Raw genomic sequence first — 24,775 nt, 5'->3', positions numbered from 1 at the left:
GAGCAAGGGAGGGAGGGAAGGAGGGAGGGAGGGGGGTGCTGGGTACCAGGACGGGCAGCATGCTCCTGGGAGGCAGTGGCTGGAGCGGGGGGCGTGCTCCCCAAGCCCTGACCATGGCTTTGGCACAGTGCACCGCAGTCAAGCCAGGGCACACCGATGGTGCTGGCTCCCTGGGCACACCACCAGATTGACTAGACTCCCGAGGTGCAAAAGCATGTCTCTCTCTTGCAGATTCATCAGGATGGTGCCGACCTTTCAGATCCACTGGCAGCACCCTGGGAAGGCCTGGCTCTCTGCAGCCACTATGGAATCAGAGCTGGCTAAACCCACGTGCTCCAGCCTTTTCCTGGCTCCTCAGCTCCTATGCAAGATTCAACCACAACACACGGTCACAAATCCGCTGTTCCCCAGTCACTGCCCAATGGGCACCACCTGCCTATTTCTTCCCCTTCTGTAAGATCCCTGGGTCTGGATGCAGCCTCATTTCTGGGGTTCGGAATAAACACCCACTTCTCCACCAGCCTCTGTCTCCCAGCCTCTGGCCTCTGCACTGCTGCTAATGCGTGTGCTACTGGGATACTCTGCTTTGTGTTAGCAGATCCGGGTCTACGTGTGTCCCCACCTAAAACGTCCGTCTCGGCCACAGCGTGCACACTCAGGCCCCTGCCAGCCCCTTTAGTGGCCTGCTCTACTGTGGCCCACCCCTTACGTGACTGTGCCTCCTAGGTGACCAGGGGCTGAGAGTCACCCAGGGAAAGGAGAAATGCTACTGGCACGTGCATGTGTGACATTCAAACGACTTGGAGGACAAGGAGGCTTCGGGTATAACTGCTGGATTCGAACAGCTCGTCTTCCCCTGGGGACTAGGCTAGGTTAAGGAGGAAAACACACTTTTCACTTCATCTGGCTTTTAGTAGTATCACTAGGTTGATGAATAATACACACTTTAGAACAAAATGGAAATAAATGTAAACATGCATCAACAATTAGATACCTCTCGTGGGGTACCTAATTCTGAACTACTGTGAAAACCAGTCCTGCACCCCTTTCTCACAGCTAATGCTGGAAGGTGCATACACATTTGATGAGCCCAACTTGTCTGCAGAGTGCGGCACGTCGGGAACACGAAATCCCATGAGAGCCATTTCCCATCAGAAAAGGTGCTATTCCAGCTCCACTCCCTGCAAACTTGCTTCATTCCCCTCGCCAGTTTGCACATGTTATTTCATTCATCATTACAAACATTTTTAAAGTACTAGGTGCCAAATGATTCCAGACACTGAGCTAAAGCAGTAAACAAGCAGGCATGGTCCTGCGACCAGGCGGCTTATGTTCTAGGGGCTGGAGACTGAGAGGAAGCGACCAACAAGCAGGTGAATGAGCACAGTGTAGCGTGGCAGCACGTGTGTGCAAAGAATTAAAATAGAAAGAGACCATTAGATATGAGTGAAAAGGAGGAGCCAGTGTTGTGCAAATAAGGGGAACTAGACTTAAGACACTGCTACTGTCAACATCACCAGAGTGATACACAGATTCAATGCAATTCCTATAAAAATCCCAGTGGATTCTTAGATATGAAACCAAAGAAACACGAGCAACCAAAGAAACAATAGATAAGTTAGACTTGATCAAAATTAAAGCTTTTGTGCATAAAAGGACAATACCAAGAAAATGAAAGGAGCCTACCGAATGGGAGAAAATATTTCCAAATCATATATCTGATATGAATTTATTATCTAGTGTATATAAAGAACTCTTACAACTCAACAACAAAAAAAGACAAACGATCCAACTGAAAAAAATGGTAAAGGACTCGAATAGACATTTCTCCAAAGAAGATACACAAAAGGCCAATAAGCACAAGAAGAAATGCTTAACATCATTTACTCAAAACTACAATGAGACATCACTTCCCACCCCCTCAGATGTCTATAAGCAAAACAGGAAATCAGTATTGGCAAGCATGTGTAGAAATTGGCACCCTTGTACCTTTGTCGTAAAATGGTGCAGCTGCGGTGGAAAATAGCTTTGTGGTTCCTCAAAAAGTCGTAAGACCCAGCAATTCCACTCCTAAGTATACACCCAAAAGAACTGAAAACAGGTGCTCAAACAACTTGTACACAAGGGTTCATAGCAGCACTATTTACAACAGCTGAAAGATGAAAACAGCCCAAGTGTCTACTACCTGATGATGGATAAACAAAATGGAGCCTATTGTACAATGGAATACTACTCAGCCTTGAAGAGAAATGAACTTCCGACGCATGCTACAACATGAATGAGCCTCAGAAACATTGTGCTAAGTGAACTAAGCCCGACACTAAAGGTTACGTACTGTATGATTCTATTTATACAAAATACCCACAATAGGGAAATCCACAGAGACTGAACACAGATTAGTGGTTGGCAGGGGTGGAGGGATTGAGGATCAACTGCTGAAAGAACCTGGAGTTTCCCTTTAGGATGATGTGAAGGTTCTGGAACTAGACCGTGGTGATGAACCTACGTGATGTCACTGAACCATACAGTTTAATTAAGATGGGTAAATTTATGTTACGAGAATTTTACTTCAATAAAGAGGCCACTGGGGGAAGGTCAGGGGGTAGGAAAAAATGGACTGTGTTTGAGAATCAGAACATCCCTGATGTATATTCCACGGACAAGGGGGGAAGAGTGCCAAGTCGGGCTGGGGCGCGCTGTCACAGCACGCTGTCGCAGCACGCTGTGATGTTACCGTGAGTGCTGAGCATGCCAGTAACACATTGGCTAACGTTCTGAGCCATCACTCGGCTGCCCTGGCCATGTGGTTTGAAGGAGGCAGCACACACCTGAAGGTGGTTGGTGCAACAATGGAAGTAGTGAGAACGGACTCTGGACATTTAGGGGGGAGGTGTGGTGGGATTCACAGCACTTGGTGATGGATCGAATGCAGGGCTGAAGGAAGAAGACCAACAGTTTGATGAACAGTTCAAAAGTTGCACATAATAGTAAATGTATTAATGAAACCTCTGACCGTGTAATCTTTCTCTAAAACAAGTCTGTGTTCTTTTGCATAGAAAATAATTTAGGAGAACAACAGGTCACAATAAACTCCACAGATGATGAGTTTGAATTGCAGGATTTTAGAGCTGAAAGGGATCTGAGAGGCTACAGGGCTCGACTTTCTCAGGCTCCACACGAGGCAGCAGATCCAGGATGGGAGATGGCCCGCCAGAGGCCTGCAGCGGTTCAGCCACTGAGCCCAGGACCCTCGGACAGGCTGGAATGGACTTAGGTCTTCAAGTATCAGGAGGCACCATTCTCTCTTCCTGCCTCTTTCGTTTTCAGCGCTCGAGGAGCTGAGGCTTTGGGTCCACTGCCTCTAACCTCATGAAGCCTGCGCCCAAAGCCTACTGCCTGGGCTCAGATCCTGACCCCATGACTTTCTGGAGTGACCCTGAGCAAGTCAGTAAACATCTCTGGTTTTAGTGACCTCGATCATAAACAGTAAGTGAGTTCTGAAGATTAAATGAGCTTGCCCCTTCCTTCACGCTTGCCCTTCTGATAACAGCCAGTAAACCCCAACGTCATGCGGAACTCTTTCACTCACAAGCAACGCACCCCAACCACACACCACAGGAGCAAAAACAGCCTGCGGACCTTCCCAGTCTCGCTGGGCTCCTCCCCCTCACCTCTGGTCACCTCACACCGTGAAGTTCAACAGCTTCTGAGCACCTACTCCAATGTGCCTCCACAGCCACTTTCCACATACACTAGAACTGGACATTAGTTCAGCCATAAATCAATAGAATTTGGTACCAGGGAAAAACAGCCAGTTTGGGGTGTGCGTGCATATGTGTGCATGTCTGTACATGTGTGTGCATATGTGCAATGGGTAGAAGACAGAGGTGGGCTGATGCACTGCTATGCTTTTGTTTTGGGAGCATTATTATTTTCTCTTCCTTGTCTAAAGAGCAGCGCTTTAAAAATTCATGACTGAGTTCTGAGAGAGCCCCATGGCATTCTAACTGTAAAATTAGTCATGAGGACATTGAATCCAGTTTGGGAAGCTTTCAGATGAACCATGTGCTCCTTCCGAATGGCTGGGATGATGCTGCCACCTTGGCAGACGACTATCATGACTTAGGTCATCTGGAAGCAAGGACCACTCTACATCTGATCTCACTGCGATTCCCGCCTTAACATGTCCTGGGCAAAGGAAAAAGAGGCTGCTATATTGTCAGAAATAATACTGTCATCAGAAGTAACAGTCTCTAAGAGTCGTATTTCCTGTTCGTTATGGTTTTTTGGCCTGCTCTGAGTACAGACGTGGAGAAAGTGAATTAGAGAAATCTCTCTATATTTCAGCTCCAGTCTCTAAGGCAAAATGTGCCTCTCAATGCTATTTATTATTTCATTTCTTACTTTTTTTGTTTGTTTGTTTATGTTGGGATAATGAAGGCTAAAGTAAAAGAGGTTTTAACATTTCATTGTTCTGTGATTAGAGGGAAAAAAACAAAACTTAAATTTGTTTTACTTCGTGGCCTCCATCCTCTCTCCTTTCCCATTTTGTTTTCTTTTCTTTTTAAACTTTCCCTTCCCCTGACCTCATTCTCCCCATGATCTTTGTAAATATTTCAAAACTTCCCAGGAGGATTTTGGTTCAATGAGCAGATTAAACACACATGGTATTTTGGCGTCCTCCTGAAATGCTACCAAAATGACCAGAAAGGGGAAAAATGTTACCAACTCCTAAGAACAAAGACAATCCAAACAATACATTGATAATACAATTTGGGGAGATGGAAAGTAGATGTATGAGTGGCCCTTGACTTAGTAACAGGAGAAAGCTAAGTTTGCTTTAGGCGACGTCAACCAGAAGCCAGCTGGTGTGTGAAATCCTTCGGACCTGGCGGCACCATCCACCTCTGGAAGAAGAGCTAAAGAATTCACCTGCAGACAGGCTTGGTGTTTACAGTCCCACTCCCTCAATTTGTGTGCACCAGCAACCACGCATCCAAACATACCTTCCACCCACACCCACCACAGCCTCACAGACTGGAGAGACATTCTGTGGAGGAACTGACTCAAGGAGGCTCTGGTCTCAAGGACTCTAGTCTCAGACTCTAGGTACCACCGAGGGCACGAGCAAGGCACTATGCCAGGAGTTGGGAAAAGTGGCCCACTGCCCATTTTTGTAAATAAAGTTTTATTGGAACACAGCCGCACTCATTCATTTTCATGTTGTCTGTGGCGTCTCCCACATTACAGCACACTGGTACAGCACGGTGGAGGTGGAGTAGTTGCAACAGAAACCCTGTGACCCACAAAGCCTAAAATTAGTACTACATGGCCCTTCACAGACAAAACTTGCTGATTCCTACCTCAGAGTGAGAAGCCAGTCAACCACAGAACTTCCAATCAGGTTTCGCTCTCATTCTTCCAATCATGACTGCTCTTACTAAACGTGGACAATTAAAAATTTCCAGACATTTGAGGAAATAGTTCAGCACAGAAGACAGACAAAACAAGTAGGGCAAAGGAATGCAAAGGAAAGAAAAGACAGTGCAGGGAGCAGAAGAAATTTCAAAAAAAAAAATGTTTCTATAATTACTGTCCTTCAGAGGTGGGAGAATATATTTTCTCCATGCAACATGAACAAGATACCATACAACAGGGGCATAGAAGAATAAAAAGAGTTCTTCGAAATTAAAATATGTAAGCAGAAAAAAATCATTCAGTAGAAATATTGGAAGACATAATTAAAGAAATTTCTGAGAAAGTAGAACAAGAAAACAGACATAAAAATAAAAGACAAATTAGAAGCTAAATTTAGGATGTCCAACTGCTGATAAATAAAAGTTCCAGAATACAAACATGGAGGAGGAAATCACCAAAGAAATAATACGCGAAAAGTTCTCCAAACTGAAGGACATAACGTTTCAGGTTGAAGGGACCCACCAAGGATCTACCCAATGAATGGCCTTACATCAAGTACACCGCTGAGCAATTTAAGGATGGCAGTGATAAGGATCCCAGTATTTCCCAGGAAGAAAAAGGGGGAAAAAATTACTTTTAAAGAGTTCGAAGTCACAATGACATTGGACTTTTTGAAAACAAAATTAGATGCTAGAGGATAATGAGCCAATGACTTCATCCATTGCTCCCCTATTTACACATGTCCCTTTTGCAGTGTGGTCAGAGCAACCTGCATGCCAGTAGAAGCACTGCCTGCCATTCCTAGGCCTGGCACATCAAACTCTGCCCCACGCATCTTCTGTTCTTTCCTTCTCAGCTGCCCTGGAGGCCACATGTTGAGAACGGTTGCACCAGAAGACCAAAGGAGCCTGGCTCCCTGAGCCACTCCCTGGGCAAGAGCAGCCTGACTTGCACTGAACTAGGATGTGAGTGAAAAACAAACTTTATCGTGGTGAGCCAGAGATTCAGAGATGTTTATCACAATGGCTTGCACAGCACTCCATGGGAAGGATAAGGCAGAATGTTCATGGCTCAGCCAACTGACAGGTATTTCCAGGTCTTCTCTGTACAAGCCCTGTGCGCTGAGGCATGTGTAGTCTGTCAGTGTGCATACAGGCAGGTCACACTGGATGCAGCTGCCAGCACTATGTCACCCCTCAGGGCTCCACTAGTTGATCAGCTTCTGCCGTGCCCAGTCAACTCAGCTGTCTCGGCTGGCTCACAATCTGGGGGTCCCTGGCCAAGGCAGAAGCCCTAGAGCACCTTCCCTCTTGGGGGTGTATTCTAAAGCAGTTTCTAGAAGCTGTCTTATAGCTCTCAGCCCACCGTCTGGCCAGCCAGCGGCTCCTCCCAGGCCCTTGCCAGTGCCAAGCTGCCAGGCTCCTGAGACACCGGACACCGAGGCTGCCTCGGGGTTCTGGCTAGTCTTGTAGGTCCCTGATGCACTGAGAGCCCCATGCTGACCTTACCTCCTCGGGTGGGTGTGGACAGCATCTCGCAGCCTCTTCCTCCATGGGGAGACTTTCGGCTGCAGGTGAGAAAAGGGGTCCTGTGCAGGAGCAGCCCCCCAGAGAGGGACAGGACGATGAAAGGAACAGCTGAGGATGCTAACGAAGGTCTGTGGGTTCCACACTTTGGACCCTCATTCCCCAATCTCAGGTGATGCATAGATATGACCCAGTTTCTTTGATAAAGAAACTAAAAAGATTTGCTCCCCTTCTGCCACCACAGAATGTACCCCAGAAGTTTTCTAGTTGGTTTGTTTAGTCAAGGAGATGTATGTCTCTCACAGTAAGGCACTTTCTGAAATAACACATGACAATTATCACTAAATGGAATGCTTGAGGATTAAAAGCATCTCTTTCCATAGGAAAGCTTAAAATGTATTTCAAGGGCAAAAAGAAAGAAGGAAGGACAACCATACCAGAATTTCAGAAATATTTATAGCAGAGCTTTCTAGAGTCAAGGTAGAACTGACATTATATTGAGACTGATAGCTTCATTCTGAGAAATATGCAGTAAGAAACCAGCCTGGAAAATAAAGCAAGGATCTAATTCACATTCCTGCACCAGGTGAAATGTCTTACTCCACAATGCGCAACACTTAACAATAAATAAATGACACTTTGGCAGTAGTGGCTGCCGGGAAATATGTATAAGCCGTCCTGGCATTTTCCAGATAATCTCTTTTTAAAAATCCCCATCAGTCTACCATTAAAATGAAACGCTCATGAAAATGTGGCATAGGTTATCCTGTAGGATTTCAAGGACTGACTAGAAAGTGCAGCCATTTTGATTACATGTATTTAAAAACCGAAGTGGAATATTTTTGTCATTTCTGCTCCGTCTGTACTCTTACGAACGAGCTATCTTAAAGCTGAAAATTTGCAGGTCAGTTTTTGAAACTAAGGAAGTTTTTGCCAGGATTTGCAAATAGCCCCAGCAATGACAATGACAGCAGTGCGGTCAAGGATTCTTCTAAATTGGTGGGCTGGGCAATCCTGCCCAGGAAAAGAGAAGTGACCCAGTATTTGCAGGATGGGAGAGAGCACAAACCCGCTTGTCTTCTGTCCATGAAGGTGGAGAAAAAACAGATGGCGATGCCTTCCACAGCAGCCGCAGAGCGTGAAGGAGGTGGTCAGAGGCAGGGCCGGCTGAGGGTCTCAGGGCCAGGACCCTCCAGCCTGCCCGTCTGCAGCTCTGAAATGTCACTCCTGTATTGCTCATTTCTGTTGGGTAACCATCTTCCACTGGTTTTGATTTTATTCTTGGGCTTCTCCATATTTCCTAGCTGTTCTAAAATGAGTAGCATCTAATTTTTAAACAGAAAAGGAATCAATGAAACAGGCAAGCAAACAAGGTAACACAGAGGTGGTCAGAGAGCTCGCCTGTGTTGTCACTCTCCTTGTCAGGTGTCCTCTTCTTGTCTCTCAAGTGACAGGAGGGGGGATGCAGCTGGGCCCGTCCTGACTCCAGGCTGTCGTGTGTGGCCTGACTTTCCGGTGAGCAGCAGAGGCGCCATCACTGCAAATGTCCCCAAAGTTCCCTCCCGGCTCCTGGGAGGCTGTGCCCCACCTCCCCTCCATTGGGCCTGGGATTCCCCGGTGTTTTGCACCCAGTGAAAGTTCCAAGTCCACCTCGCATGCTATTCCCAGAGAGCGGACAGACTGGAAGGCAGCTTGCTAACGAACTCATGGCCAGGAGCACTACTGCTGCAGGGAGGTGAAGACCTGCCCTTTAAAGAAAACTGCATTTTTAAAAGTATGTCTGGGCCGTTCCCCCAAGGAAGGGGCCACAGATGGGATCTGTGCCTCAGGAGGGAGGTGTTTCCTGTTCACATGGCCTGGCTGTTCCTAAGTCGCTTGAACGTCACCACAGAGGCAGCCCCTCGGAGGAAGAACTAGCTGCTTACATATCCCCTGCTAAGTCTTCTAAAAATGTTTTCATCCTAACTTAAAACTAGAAAAAGGGAATGAAAACATTTTAAAAATTATTTCTGACCTTGTTACTTATGCTCATATAGCAACCATCGTGGGGGAAAAAAAAACCCACGTAATTTATTCTAAAGATTATAATTGCTTGTGATTCTGTGGGAATCTGCTCCCCTCTCTTACTAATTCTGCCCAACCTTCCTATTCTTTAACATCATCATGAGAAGTCTATAAATTAAGCTACTGTAAGTTACCTTAGTCCTTGATGCTGCCACGTTAGCGACATCATGAGTTACTGCTTTGCCTATAAATGAGTGAGACTGGAATTACGCAATAAGCAGAACCGGAAGAAAATCATTGCAGGTCTGTCCTGGGAAGCTGGGCTTTACATATGTTGAAGGAAGTGGGTCTGATTGCTGGGGGCTATTCTGTGAGTAATAACCACTCCACTGCAAAAGAAGTTTTCAGGCAGGGAGCTCAGTGAGATGGCAGATACCTGCTCTGTAGGTAGGTCCTAGTTAGCAGGACCAGTGGTATCTTGGTAAGTAGTGGTCCCAGTAGAACCATGACTAGTGGCGCAGCATTCTCTCTGCAGGTGGAACTAATTCTGCTATAAAGTTTAGTCTGCAGTATTTTGTGTTTGTTTAGGGATTAGCTTTCACATGAAGCTAAACCCTTTTCCAAACACAGAAGACGAATGCGTGTTTAAAGAATTTGTAAAATTTATGACAAAATACATAACGATATCTTGCAGTAAACTAGGTTAGCAAACATTTTGTTTTGTTTTGTTTTTGTCCATAAAATTTTCCAATGTAGAAGAAATAATAGCTATGAAACCCTACGTTGTGAATGAACTTATGAGCACAGTCCCACAGATGTGGTCTTGCAGAGAGTGTCAAAGATGTCATCATGGGTCTGAACCTCTAGCCATACACACCCCAAATGGAGGACTATGCCCCAAATAGTGAGCTCTGCCCACAGGTGACTCCACTGGGGCACTTCAAATCATCTCTAGATTACTTATAAAAACTAATACAATGTAAATGCTATGTAAATAGTTCTCATACTGTATTGTTTTGGGAATAACGAGAAAAATGAATGTCTGTACTTGTTCAGTGCTAACATAGCAACAACATAACATTTATTCCCAAGTATTTTAGATCCACAGTTGGCTGAATCTGTGGATGCAGAACCCATGGATATGGAGGGACGACTATTCAAAGAAAGAACTTGTCAACCTAGAATTCTGTACCCAGTAAAATAGTCTTTCAAAAATGAAGGCTGTATAGAGCATTAACTCTGAACACAAAATGGACTAATAATTCTGATAGTTATGTCAGTCACAAAGTGACTGTCATGCCAGAGCACCCTGTGAAAGGTGTACCAAATGAACGCCCTAACCAGGTAACTCCAGGCACAGGATGGAGTGTGAGCATCTGACAGCTTTATGGGACTGGAGATGGGGGCCCCACACCCCAGTCTTGAGCATAAGATCAGAGCTCTCTGCCGGCTCCTCGCTCAGGTCTCAGCCGATGGACGAGCTGACAGCCGCACCTGCACTCGTCCCAGACAGGGCGCTTGAAGCCTCGCCTCCTGACCATCTCACCAGCTGGTCTGACACCCAACATTCCACACTCCAGCACCAGAGGACTCGCCCTGGACACCGGACTCTCTCTCATCTGTCTTTCCTGAGCCTCCGTTGACCTTGCCTAACTCTACTGCTTGCAAACCTGTGTGACTCTCTTGTGTGAAACTGCTCTGCCTTGACTAGTAGAGACGATCCTCTGGCTGGAGCCTTAGTTAATGCCTGTGGGAAACAGTCAGTAGGACTAGATCCATGGTTTTATTCTAATAAAGTCTGACATTGTGGAAAGACACAAACATGTGTGAGACTGCTAATTTGATAGTTACATCCCATTCACGACAAAGGCAAAATACTTTCTCAGATATATAAAAGCTGAAAGAAATAACCACCATACTGGTAGATGTCACCAGCTCAAGCACTGCCAAGGACATCCTTCAGACGATACCAGATAGAAATCTGGACATACAGAAAGCAAGGAGGAGCATCAGCAATGGTAAATACGTGATCAATAGGAAAAACTATTTTTCTTATTTTGAAGACCTCTTTAAATTGGTAAGGATATTTGAGAATTTGATTCCTAAAAGAATTGTTACAGTTTGGCTCTGGGCATGATTAATAATCAATTCTGAAACTTCCAAAGTTGGTTGTTAGTAGTTGAAGTCCTTCCATGGAAATGAAAAGGTGTCTTGTCATTTTCAAATACCCTGTCCAAAATGCTTCAATGATAGTCTATTATAATAGCCAGAGCACAAAGTCAGACAAATTGAACTTGGGTTCCAGTCATGTCTCCTTCTAGCCTCATTATTTGTAAACTAGAGAATAATATCACTTTGATTGATCATGGTAAGAGCAACAAAGACAATTTGTGTAGGTAGGCAGTATAGATGTTAATAATCATTATTAGTCCATGCCGTACGACCAGGTTAAAATTAACATGAAGCTCAATCGAGAAGGGAAAGAGAAATGACACACTTCCAACGTCAGTGGTGTGTGAGGAAGGAGAGCAGAAATCCCAAAATGTTTTGTCTCTTCAATGGTGGGGTGGGGGTAATGCGGAGTCTGGGTGACAGGCTCAACACTATGTGTACAGAGGGCCAATCCGGGGAAACAGGAGGCAAAGCCAGCCTCAAAATGACATCTACCGTAACAAAGCAAGACTCCTCAAGTCCATCCCCTAGGGACAGTATTCGTGTTTTTTAAATAATTTTCATGTTACATACAGTATAGTCTCCCACAGGAATGTGGGCTGACACAGGCAGTTTCCACAGTGTTTGCAAAATAACCTGTACTTTCCATTTTGAAATTTTTGTGAACGGAGGTAAGTTTCAAATATTTCATGCAGCACCAGCTCCATAAACCACACAGCTTTCTTTGTCAGACACACTGTCATCTGTAAAGGTCTTTCTGACTCACAGGAATTGTTCACACAACTGTAGGTTCCATCTCTAGTGTGCCAGCCATTCCTATCAGTGATTCCATCAATTAGCAAGAGAACGTAGAGCTTCCCCATCCTTGTCAAGTTCCATCAGCACCGCAAGAATTAGTGTTCTTCTTACTTCCATTTTTTGCCACTTAAACAAACCACTGACCAAACCTTTCTCTTACACAGGAAGATGGCACCATGGACACGCTGTGCAGATGTCCCTGGAGTTGGCACACACTCTTGATCTGTCCACACTCTTGATCTGTCCACACTCTTCACCAGGCTTCTTGAAGAAAGGTGACACACTCTGCCAGGGGCATTCATCCTTAGATGAGATTTCCAGTAACAGATGGAAACTCAAGGCCTGACAAACTTGAACGCATCTATGAAAATAACAGAGTATCTGACGTTACGACTGTCACCCAAAATATGGGGCATACTGTCACAGTGCCTGTAAGAAAATCCCACCTGGGACCTGGCCCCATGACTGTCCGATCCTAAGCACCCAAAGGGGCAACTGCCTGTGACTTCCTTTCCATCTTGCCCTGTTTCCTCCGCAGCGGTCCAGACTGGCCTGGATGGACATTACTGGAGTAGTGATAAGAGCAATAATAATAGGAACTGTTAGCATTTATTTTCTAACCACTTGCAGGTAGCATCGATCAAAATATGGGAATCTCTTGATCTGAAGAACAAGTCCTGAGGCAGAGAACTACAGGACACTGGCACTGTATGGGAAGGAAAGAGACGGCGCCTCCAGATCCGTACGTCTAGCTCTGTCCCTTTACCTTGGAATATTTCAGGCTGCAAACGCTGCCAGCATTTGGATCCAATGCCTCGGGGAAACCGGCCTTTTGAGAACACAATTTAAGCAGCGAAAAGAAAAACGCTGAAGTTTTGGCGTCCATCCCGGGTAGTTCGCTGCACACACCCTCGGAGGCCAATAGTGAGTGGCTTTTTCAATCTTCTTTTCTAAGTGACAGCAGCATGAATCACGGTGGGTGGTTTGCATTCAAATAGAGAAACTTGATCCTAATGAATAGAATGTCTCTTTAATTTCTCAAGAGACACTTTAAAATACCTGCCAGGCAGTTAATTTGGACGTTTGTTGGTCTCAGAAGTGCCACTCTTCTAAGAGATGTTCCCAGTCAGGAGGGATCAGGGGACAGTTAAAAACACAGCAACAGAACTTGCATACATGGAGGCCACCAATCGCTGGGTTGGGTGACAGACAGTCCAGACACACTCCGGGTCCCCCATCTAGAGATCCCTGAAGGCCTTTCTCATGACTGGCCATTCCATCTCCTCTGCCGGTCCTCTGTTGTTGCATTCTCACCCTGGAGAGAAGCAAAGGGGCCAGGACGCTCCCCAAGGCTCCATCAGGACCATGCTGTCAGGTCCAATTGCTACATCTTCCCACCCATACATACAGTTCAGGGACTTGGCCCATCCTCCATCGCCCAGCCACCTCTGAGGTGCCTTCTCCATGTTAAAGGGAAATAAAAAGCACTTGAACATCAGAGGATGCTGGGATCTCACCAAGGAATGTCTGTCTTTGGTCTGTGTGGTCCACACACTGGGAGCTTGTTAAGATGCAGCATCTTGGGCTTACTCTGGGCCTACAGAGACAAGATCTGCATTTTCACAAGCCTCACTGGTCATTTGTGGGCACACTGACTGGACCAGGTGACTCTTCTTAGCCTTGAGTTACCTATGGTACCTAGGTATGTCCCACAGTTCTAGGAGGGGAGGGGAAGGAGAGAGAGAGAGAGGACAATGGGATGGGAGACAGAAAAGAGAGACGGAGAAAATCTGTAGGAATATGATTTACAGTGGTACCTCAGTTTTCTAACATAATCCGTTCTGGAAGACCCGTTCGAGTTCTGAAACGTTTGAAAACCGAGGCACAGTTTCCCCATGGAAAGTAATGCAAAATGGATTAATCCGTTCAGACCTTTAAAAATCAACCCCTAAAACTGCAAATTTAGCATGAATTTTACTATCTAACGATACCATAGATCCATAAAATTTATGTTCGTAAACCGAAATGTTCGTCAATGGAGACGTTCGGAAACCGAGGTACCACCGTATATGAATTTGATTCATGTAGACAAATAGAATTCTAAATGACCAAGGGCTGTGAAGAATGAATAAGACAGCAGATCTAACCAAATGATACAATCAGCATTAACTTGTTTTCTGTTATTCACTCTAATAAGGAGCTAAAAATAAGCTTAATAATTGAAAGAGTTTTGATTGACATGCATTTCCCTTCTGCCTCTTTGCAAGAATTTGGGGTGTTACAAAAACAGTGGGCCTTTACCCTGGAACTCTTAGTGTTATTTTCAGAGACTATATTTTTCCCTAATACAACCTCAGGTTTGTAAGCTTATCTTTCCTTTCTATTTGAATAAAAAAGAAGGGGCATAGCATCTCAAAATACTGTACGGTACCTAGAGATGTTGCTTCCCCCATTATCTCACTCCATTCATTTTGAAACAAAAGACCAATAAGAAACTTGCTGTGCTTTGGCCTTTCACTCTCAGAATTGCTATTTCAACAGGCCCAGTAGTTCCAAAGAAACGTACTTTGTAATTCCAAAGGTATGAATTGGCACTTTTAAAATTGATTAACTTAGGGCATTTTTTTGTGGCCATGTGTGACCAAACACAAATTTAGTCATTGGAAGGAGTGTCAAAGAATGCCTCTCCCCCTGCTGGTTTTAAGATCACCAGTGAAGTTTACTGGGGAAATGAGCCCAAGGACTGCATTTCACACACTGCCGTGGTGCTCACGTCCGAGCAAAATGCATCGAGTGAGCTTCTGAAGGATGTGTGTGTAATGACTCTGCACGGCGCTGCACACCACACACAGCTCTGTGACCCAGCCAAAGGCAGGGGGCACAGTCTTCTCTGCCACTGTGCTTCTGGTACTAGGATGACTTACAGAAAAGGGGCTGAGCCTGCTGGCCCCTTGCTCAGTTTGGGAGCATTGTGTGCTGGGCTGAACAGCGTCCTCTCAAATTCACACCACCCAGAACCTTAGAATGTGACTTCATTTGGAAATAGGGTCTCGCGCACTAGATTATAGTGGGCCCTGAAAGCAATGACTGGTCTCTTTCTAAGGAGGAAACCTGGACACAGACTCGGAGATGTCCATGTGAAGACACGAATGCACAGGGGAAGAGGGAGGCAGAGGCTGCAGTGATGCAGCCACAGACCAGGGACACCAAGGACTGCTGGAAGAGCCAGGAAGGATCCTTCCGGCAGCCTCAGGAGGGATTCAGGCGGGATTCAGGCCGCCAGAATGGTGAGGATCGTTTCTGTTGTACACCATCCAGTTTGTGTAATTTGTTGCAGCAGCCCCACCATGTTTCCCTGAAAATGAGACCTCGCTGGACCATCAGCTCTAATGCATCTTTTGGAGCAAAAATTAATGTAAGACCCAATCTTATTTTAATATAAGACTGGATATAATATAATATAATATAATATAATATAATATAATATAATATAATATAATATAATATAATACCAGGTCTTATATAAGACAGGGTATTATATTAATTTTTGCTCCAAAAGACACATTAAAGCTGATGGTCCAGCTATTTTCGGGGAAGCACTGTAGGAAATGAACCCGCATGGCAACCTTTGTTCTGGAGGTGTCAAGGCTCCTAGGTCTTTACACAAAAGGCCTGCGGCCGTGCACATGACAGTGGGGGCTTGGTGCCACGGCCAGTGTGGCAGCAGGTGGGCACTCAGCCGCGCACAGTGGTCACAGAGCTTCCCAGTCGCCAGACAGTGGCTAATCAAATAGGCCAGTGAGCCACTGACCCAGCAGCAGTTCAAAGGGCACCAGAAAACATGTTCGCTTCCTTCGAAAGATAGTACAACTTCTTTTTTTCCTCAGGGCTTGATGGGGAGGAAGGAAGTAAACTTTGTCAGATCTTCTCAACTACAGTGCGGTCACTGGACTCAGTAAATTAAAAGCTACGAAAGTCCCAGGGCTGCCATTCATCCTGCACACGGCTGGGCACCAGCGCTGCCAACGTGTTGGGTAGGGAGGCTCAGGGAAGACACATGACCAACAGGCCCGTCAGCTGCCAGGCCTGGGGCCCTAGGGGAAGACAATATCTGTTCCCAATGGAAACGGACTGATTCCCTCTCGAGTACATGAAACTCATCCTCTGGTTTGGGGACACAATCGGCCTCGCCTAGTTGGTACTCCAACACTTTAGAAGAATAATTTCCTTTCACCTCAGTGTGGCAGGACTCAGAAATTCACCATGGAACAAGAAATCCGAAAGGCGGGTTTACACTCCCGAGGCCTTGGTGAAAAGTCTGCTCTGGGCTGTTCACAGTGACAGTTGCACAAAGATGATTTTCAAATCCAGGTACAAACAAGAGTATATTTTAGAGCAAACCCTCCTAACTGACCTCAGACCCACATCTGCCTCCTGGAAATTTTCAACAAAGTCTGCCGAGGACCAGGCCAAATCTCCTGGGATTATTACAGACTTCACAAAATCCTAATTTCGCACACATGCGCATGTATGTAAATTCCTGTTAGACACAGCTCCAGCTTGAGGGGAGGGCTTCCTGGAAGCACTGCCAGGTGTCTTTGACAGTTCATAAGCCACTACAAGCCAATACTGTGACTGGACCCTCCGATGCCCTGGCAGAAGCAGATTATTCCTGGCTGTGGTGAGAACACCGAAGCTCGAGAGGGCCAGACTAGACGTGGAGTCAGTCTCCCCTCTCCGTCCTCCTTCTCCCTCCTCCCTCTCAACTGCCCCCACAATCTGATCCTCTTCCTCCTGAGGGAGGAGCCCACCCCTGCACCAAGGACCACCTCACCATCCGACCCCACCCCAACAAGAGCCCCAAGGAAGTGATGGAAATGCTTGGTGCTAATTGCTCTTTTGTTGTCACCGGTGCCATTATGGCATACTCCCTCAAACCGCACTGTATCATCTCTAAAATGAAGGGGGAGAAAAGTCTTTTTTGGTCTACGTTGTTGTTTGCTGCTCCCTCACGACGATTCTGCAGAACTGACTGACAAGGATGGAACCTTCCGCCGCTGACGCAAACACCAAGTCACTTGTCAGATGTCGGCAGGCACATCAGGGTGCAGCTTGTCACCCCGCAGTCTGGGCTACGTATGAGACACTTGATCCCTTTGCAATGTTCTTGCCTTCTCTCAAAGTTGCCATTTCTGCAGTCACTCTTGGTCACTTCCATTTCTAGTATCTGCTCCTTTTATGTCTGCCTTTGACTTTCTTTTTCAAATATCACCACAGTTCCATTTTCCCTTTATTTCCAGAGTGTTTTTTTTCTGAACTCAAGAGGTTCTTTCTCTTCTCCCCTCACGATGAAATCTTTGGCTCACATTTTCAGCACTGCCCTTTCTTTATTGCTTGACCTTCTTTTTTTTATGAGGAAATTCCTAAGAATCTTCTGCCTGGACCACCCTGAAAACTACAGGAGGACTTGAGACCTTCCATGCCCTTCCATGAACTTCTGGACAAATGTGTTTCGTGTTTCACCCACAGCTTTGAATTTAAAGATAATTCAGCTGAGAAAATGGGCAGCAGAATGTTAGTTTGGACTTTCAGATTTTCCTCTTTTCAGTACTGAATTAGGAATTTCCTTTTCATCTCTCTTCAGTGACCCTTTCTGTAAGTGTGGAGAACGGAGTCATACACCTCACGGGGTGTTTGTACAGACTGAGGGAGGGCTGCCTACAGGACTGGGTGAGCCTACCAGTGTCCATTCACAGGCCAGTCCATGCTGCGGGCAAACAGGCTACCACCCACTGCGCTGTCATTCCTTCACCAGCTGCAGTTTGAGGTAAGCACCTCTGCTCATTTCCTCACCCTCAGGCCTCCATTCCCTCTCTACCCACCTTCCCTGCACCCCCCAGCCTTCTGTCCTGACCTCTGTGGACTCCCTCCCAAGGTAAGCCACATTCGCTCACATTCCCTTACAGCATCCTTCTCTTAACTAAACCTACTTCCATTTCCTGACTTAACGAAGTCCTGGCTGATCCCTACAAACAGTTTCTCTCTCAGCCCCCTCAAAGGGTTCCTGGTAAGGAATTTGGTAACCAACCCCACACCATGACTGGTGAACCCCTTTTAGGCTCCTCATATGAGCTTACATTAAATGTAAGTGGTTTGAACATCCCAATTCAAAGAATGCAACAGAGTGAATTAAACAAACACGACCCAACTATATGTTAAGATATTATGACAATGAAAAAAAAATGTCAAAAATTCACTTAATATATGATTCCATTTAAATAACATTCTTAAAATAACAAAAGTACAGAACAGATTACTTTGTTTCAGGGGTTAGGAATGGTGGGGGGCAGGAGCGCAGGTGTGACTCTAAAGAGTAGTGAGAGAGAGGTCTCCGTGTATCTTGATTGGTCTCCATGGTGGTGGTTACATGAAAATACACATGGGATAGAATGGGTTAGGATGCTACTCACACATGTGTGAATGTCAGTGTCCTGGTTTTGATATTGTACCACAGTGGGTATCAGATGGTATGATGTAACTATTTGGGAAAACGAAGTGAAGGCTACACAGAACCTCTATGTACTGTCTTTACAACTTCAGGTGAATTTCAGATTATTTCAAAATAAAAATCTTAAAAACACTACAAAATTCTATATATGATTATGAGCTCAACCACACAAACAACTGTATTTGGATAGAACAAAATACCAGAAATAAATACACACTTTTTATTTTTTTTCGCCTTCTGTTGTGGCATCAACATCAGGGCGACTTACGCTGCGTCGTTATTCAGCACACATGGAATCCGTCTCCTGCTCTGCTTCATAAGATGACAACTCGGCATGAACATGGGAATTCTTAGGAAGCAGCGAAGCTACACAAGATGTTGTGAACTATTTTTGTCTCCTCTTTGTCAAGCAAACACTTCTCCTTATTTTAAAGCATGTTTCGGAGCACAGTGGGATTAGTACAGAAATACGCCTCTTGTTTGGTAGAGATCATTTTCTAAAGAGGTGGTGGTGTGGAATCAGATAACAAGTAGGTCAACTTTACCCAATAGGTTACAACTCCACAGTGTCAAGGAAGATTTCAGTAAGATTAGTCTCTTACAGGGAAAAGTATCACACACATCTTGGGGGATATGAAATTTCAGATTTACCGAGAAGTAATTTTTGTCCCTTGTGCCACAAACATTTCTTTTCTGGATCGTATGATTAACAAGGATGCAATATATTAGAGTTGACATTGTGGATTCAGCCTAATTCTCAGGCCAGTATCTTAATGGCATTTACACAAAGTACTACCCTAATGCACTATTTGATTATCCAGATTGTGTTTCTTCTCTGCATATGAAGCTAAGTACCAGGTATCCAAAGATAAATATGACACTGTCCAAGCTCTCGATGGATGGTCTCCCTGTTTAGTTCAGGGTAACGAAGAAATGGGTACCATGTAACATGTGACAGTGCCACAGAGAGAAAAATGGAGGACTTTCTAGGCAAAGAGGAAAGCATAGAAAAAGAGTGGAGATGTGAGGGCTGTGGCTCTCCCAGGAAACCATTAGAATTGAGAGTGGGAAATAACAGGCAAGGAGAGAGAGCCCAGACAGGGCCACGTGGAACACAACTAGCTGCAGGCTCAGGTGGATACCCTGGGACACAGAAGATCTTAGGGACAGGGCAACTCTCTTATACCTTGCCTGGGAAGGTTCTAGAACACCCCCCCACACACACATACACACACATACACACACACCTATGTGGATGTTTCTAAAGCTCCATCTCCCCAGATCAAGATGTGTCTCAGAATGGAAATGGAAAACAAGGACCAGGTATCTAAACATCTTATTCTCGTTTTGTCTCTTCTTCCCTTTTGTACCATCTCACAGGACTGGAAGAGAAATGCTTCAGGATTGCTTCTCTATGCCACATCGTCCTTCCAGCCCAGAAATCAAGATGGCTGCACAGAGGGCAAGACTCTATGACTGCCGTTCTTCAAGTTTGGTTCTTCCATGCTGAAGGATCCCTAGAAACTGGTATTTTCCATGCACCACTATTCTTGCTTTCTCTCTTGCTCTGTCTTAACAAAGCCTGGCTTCTAAGATCATCGTGTTGCTACAGAATCAACTAAATCTAAATTGATGTCAAAACTGGGGAATTATTTGGGGGTTTTGTGGAGACCCAACCTCCTTTTGAAGCTCTACAAGCAGGACAACACAGTTTAGAAAATATGTAAATACTACTTCCAACTGGTTTTAAAGTTACAATCACCTCTCAACCCTCTCCCTGCACCCCACCTTTATAACTCTACCTTTTAGTCCATCAAGAATAGGAAAGAAATTCCTCACTTAGCCGCTTCCTCTCATCGGTTTCTTCCTTTGGTTACCCAAAATTTTGAAATAACTGCTTAGAAGCACTCACTTCATTCTTAACCAAGACTTTGGGACCAGTTACTGTTTGTAAAAAGGGAAGGAGTTGAATTCCATTCTTGGGTTTTTGTGAACAAACCACTCAGCATATGATACAGACTCATAAATTGTACCAGTTACTGTTATTCTACCAAATGAAAGCTCTCTCCATTACCTTCTTGTATGAAGTCATTATCTATTTTCTACCCGGATGGTTAACACTCTTTACCAGTTTCCTCAGGTATAAAATTGGGATTATAATACTATGGCCTCATAGGATTATTGTGATAACAGGTCATACATGTAGATCATGTAATATAGTTCCTAATACAAAGTCTTTTAAAAAGTTATTACTATTAGCCATTTTTTTTAATTATTGAAGTGAAATTCACATTTTAAAGTGAACAATTCAGTGTCATTTAGTATATTCACAATGTTGTATGACCACCACCGCTATCTAGTTCCAAAACATTTTCATCACTTCAAAATAAAACCCTATGCCCATTAAGCAGTCATTCCCCATTGTCCCTTCCCCCTGGCAACCACCAATAATCTGTGACCTGTCTCCAGGGATTTACCAATTCTAGACTTTTCACATAAATGGAATCATACAATATGTGGCCTTTTGTGACTGGCTTCTTTCACTTAGCATAATGTTTATGAGGTTCATCCACATTGTAGCATGAATCAATACTTTTTTTGTCTGAATACTATTTCATTATGCGTATATAGCACAATTTGTTTATTCATTCATCAGCTGACAGATATTCGGGATGTTTCCATCATCTTACTATTGTGACTAGTATGGTTATGAACACACACATGCATGCATTTGAGCTCCTGTGTTCAGTTCTTTTGGGTATATACCTAGGAGTGTAATTGCGGGGTCATACGGTAATTCTATGTTTAACTTTGTGTGTGTGAAAATTTTTTTTTTGGCAAAATACACATAACATAAAATTTACCATGGGAACCATTTTTAAGTGGACAGTTCAGTGGCATTAAGTACATTGTTTTACAACCACTACCACAATCCATCTCCAGATATTATTTATCTTCCCCAACCGAAACACTGTTCCCATTAAACAATAACTCCCCATATTCCCCTCCCCCCAGCTTCTATAAACACCTTTCTATTTTCTCTGTGAGTCTGACTGCTCCAGGTACCTACCTCATATAAGTAGAATTATACAAGATTTGTCCTTTTGTGACTAGCTGCTTTCACTCAGCAGAAAATCTTTGAGGTTCACCCATGTCACAGCAGATGACAGAATTTCATTCCTTTTAAGACTGAATAATATTCCATTGTATGGACAGACCAAAGTTTATCCATCCAACCATAAGTGGACATTTGGACTGTTTCCAGTTTGAGTTCCTGTTTTCAATTATTTTCCGTATATAGTCATGTGCCTCCTAATGACAGGGACAGATCCTGAGAAAGGCATTGTTAGGCAATTTCCTTGTTGTGTGAACATCATAGAATACACTCACACAAACCTAGATGGTATAGCCTACTACACACCTAGACTCTGTAGTATACTGCTGTTGTATATGTGGTCCACTGTTGACTGAAACGTCATTATGTAGTGCATGACTGTATTGGAATTGCTGGATCACACAGTAATTCTATTTTTAATTTTTTGAGGATCTGCTATACTGTTTTCCACAGGGGCTGCACTATTTTACATTCCCACCAGCAATATACATGGGTTTCAATTTCTGTATATCCTTATCAACTATTTTTTTTCTTTTCCATTATTGCCATTGTAGTGGGTATGAAGTGTACCTCATTGTACTTTTGAGTTTCATTTTCCTGATGACTAATGATTTTGAGCATTTTTTCATGTGCCTGTTGGACATTTGTACATTTTCTTTGGAGAAATGTCTATTCAAGTCCTTTCACCATTTTTCAATCAGGTTGTCTTGTTGTCAGGTTGTAGAAGTTCTTTATATGTTCTGGATATCAATCCCTTATAATATATATGATTTGCAAATATTGTCTCCCATTCTGTAGGTTTTCATTTCACTTTCTTGGTAATGCACTTTGTGTTGTACAACTTTTAATTTTGATCAAGTTCAATTTACGTATTTTTTATTGTTGTTGCTCATGCTTTTGGTGTCATATCTATGAATCCACTGCCAAATCCAAAGTCATGAAGATTTACCCCTATATTTTCTTCTAAAAGTTTTATAGTTTAAATCACATATTTAGAGCATTTACTCATTTTGCATTAATGTTTGTATATAGTATGAGGTAGGGTTTCAAATTCATTCTTTTGCAAGTTCATTCATTTCTTTTGTGGATATCCAGTTGTCCCAACACAATTTGTTGAGGAGATCATTCTTTCTCCATTGAATGATCTTGGCACCATGTTGAAAATCACTTGGTCATAGATATGGGTTTATTTCTGAACTTCCAAGCCTATTCTGTTGATCGATATGTCTATCCTTATGCCAGTACCACACTGTTTTGATTACTGTAGCTTTGTAGTACGTTGTGAAATCAGAAAGTGCAAATCCTCCAACCTTATTCTTCTTTTTCAGGACTGTTGTGGCTATTTAGAGTCCCTTGTAATGTTGGAATTCTGTTAGGGATTACATATGAATTCATAGATCCCTTTGTCATCTTAACAATATTAAGTCTTTCATTCCACGAATATGCAATGTCTTCCCATTTATTTAGGTCTTAAATTTCTTTCAGCAATGTTTTGTAGTTTTCAGTATACAAGTCTGTCACTTTCTTAATTAAAATTATTCCTAAGTATTGTATTTTTTATGCTATTGTAAATGGAATTGTTTTCTTTATTTTCTTTGCAAATTGTTCATTGGTGGTGCATAGAAATACAACTGGTTTTTGTGATTTTGTACCTGCAACCTTGCTGAATTTGTTTATTAGCTCTTGTAGGGTTTGTTTTTATAGATTTAGAATTTTATATATAGGATCATGTAGTCTGCAGCAGAAGTAATTTAAATTCTTCCTTTCCAATTTGGATGTCTTTTATTTCTCTTTTCTTAACTAATTGCTCTGGCTAGAATTTTCAATACAATATTAAATAGCAGAGGTGAAAGTGGTCATCCTGTCTTCTTCCTTATCTTGGAGGCAAATTTTTCTGTCTTTTTAGCTACACTTTTAACAACTTTATTCTTCCCTTTCCTAGCTATGTACAGCTTTCATGAAACCTTTGAAAGCAGTTCCACACAGCTTTAATTATCCCTGTAACAGCTTTTTCACTTGGAAAAGACACAGGTTTTGATATAAAATGGCACTATTGTCTTCTTCTTATTCTAGTTTTATAAATATTTATAAATAATGTTCATAATTTCCCATCTCTACTTCCTGAGCTTTGCAGTATTTGAGATAACATGCCTAATACAGCTCCTTCTCATCAGATATTAACTTGCCCTGACAGAGATTCAAGCAGCAACTTGGCCCAGTTCATATTCTAAATAACTAAGTACTGATCAGTGTCATAGTTAAGAGTTCCACCCATCTGAATGCGATCTATTTTTTTCCATCCAAATTCTCATTTCTCTGATCAGTGATGTGTTCCAAATGCAGATATTTCAGTGAAAAGTTGAGCCATAAATTTAGTCAGTTCTGTTTCAGTTATCTGTGCCTTCCAAATTTTCTTTGACACAAACTGCCAAAATAGCAATGTTTAGAACATGCTGGGATCTTTTATTGCCTGGCTCTTATCACAAATTTCTGCCCAAAAATGTGCTTATGAAGGGCATTCCCATAGAACAAATTAGCAGTGCTCCAGCCCTCCTTAGATTTGGTACATCTGTTTTGGATTCTGTCATAATTTTAAAATTTTAGGCTAGGCAATGTTCTGGTGTGGTGAAATTGCCAGTGTACTCCACACAGCCCTGAATGCTGCCAGACAATTTGAAATAACATGTCAGTGAGTTTGGAAAGATCTACTTTTAGAATATAAATAGAATGAAAGACACTTCATTCACTCTGAGTCAGGTCCAACAAATGAGGCAAAAGATGACAATCCAAGACTCTGAGGGTGACAGAGCATCAGGGCCACCTACAGCTGATCTACCACAAGAAGTGGGGGTATTCTGATGGCCAGCCTTATGTTTATGATATGTCTACTCTGTGCCATGTGGTGTTCTAGGAGCTCTGTATACATTATTACAATTCTAAGAAGTAAATATTATTAACCCCTTTTTACTAATGATGAAACAGGCTCAGAGTTAATTTGCCTAAGGTCTGGCAAAGCAGGAAGTAGATTTGGGGTCTTATGACAACATCTTTGCTCCTTCCCCCATCCCCAGGGGTCAGCAAACTAGGCTCCAGGGCCCAATTCCACCCACCACCTCATTTTTGTAGATAAAGTTTTACTGGAATGCAGCCAGGCCCACTCATTCAGGCATGGTGTGTGGCAATTTCTGTGCCATGGGGGTGTGGGGGGGTGGGTGTTGAGGAGTTGAAACAAAC

The 24,775-nt window shown here is 43.6% G+C and overlaps 1 long non-coding RNA gene across 2 annotated transcripts in view; it reads left to right on the top strand.

Moving 5' to 3' along the window:
• LOC141573121 (uncharacterized) overlaps window positions 1-24,036 on the top strand; it is a 32,545-nt gene extending 8,509 nt beyond the window's left edge. The window contains exons 2-5 of one of the 2 annotated variants that reach the window (XR_016021213.1): window positions 232-12,842; window positions 15,022-15,205; window positions 17,563-17,745; window positions 19,807-24,036. This is a non-coding gene — a long non-coding RNA (uncharacterized LOC141573121). The remainder of the gene's footprint in view (window positions 1-231; window positions 12,843-15,021; window positions 15,206-17,562; window positions 17,746-19,806) is intronic. The other variant, XR_016021214.1, reaches the window with a different exon arrangement.
• The last annotated feature ends 739 nt before the right edge of the window (window positions 24,037-24,775 follow it).

The sequence above is a fragment of the Rhinolophus sinicus genome, chromosome 4 (assembly GCF_057876585.1).
Source record: "Rhinolophus sinicus isolate RSI-liver-muscle chromosome 4, RSI-T2T, whole genome shotgun sequence".
NCBI classification, from domain to species: Eukaryota; Metazoa; Chordata; class Mammalia; order Chiroptera; family Rhinolophidae; genus Rhinolophus; species Rhinolophus sinicus.
Note: the sequence above shows the minus strand (reverse complement) of the source record. Positions and strands in the feature narration are given on the sequence as shown.